Below are 270 nucleotides of genomic sequence, written 5' to 3'. Positions count from 1 at the left end.
GTCGACGAATCAGCTTATGGATGGGAATCAGGGAGTCTCGGTTGGTACGATATTGCCGCCAGTGCACCGTTGTGGTAGCAGTCGGCACCCATTGTTCTTCAACCTTCAACAACACCACAATAGAAGGGTCCTTCAAGAGACCGGACAAAGTAGACAGCTGTTTCATTTCTTCTGTCTCCAAGGCAACTATACCAAAAGGTCACTGGTACTCTTTTGGGTGAAATACCCTCCCTCTCCTGAGGTAGTCTATGCCAAGGATGCACGGAGCCT

This window comes from Aptenodytes forsteri, unplaced genomic scaffold (assembly GCF_000699145.1).
Source record: "Aptenodytes forsteri isolate BGI_AS27 unplaced genomic scaffold, ASM69914v1 Scaffold13, whole genome shotgun sequence".
NCBI lineage: Eukaryota > Metazoa > Chordata > Aves > Sphenisciformes > Spheniscidae > Aptenodytes > Aptenodytes forsteri.
The sequence above is the reverse complement of the archived record's forward strand: the minus strand, read 5'-3'. Positions refer to the sequence as shown.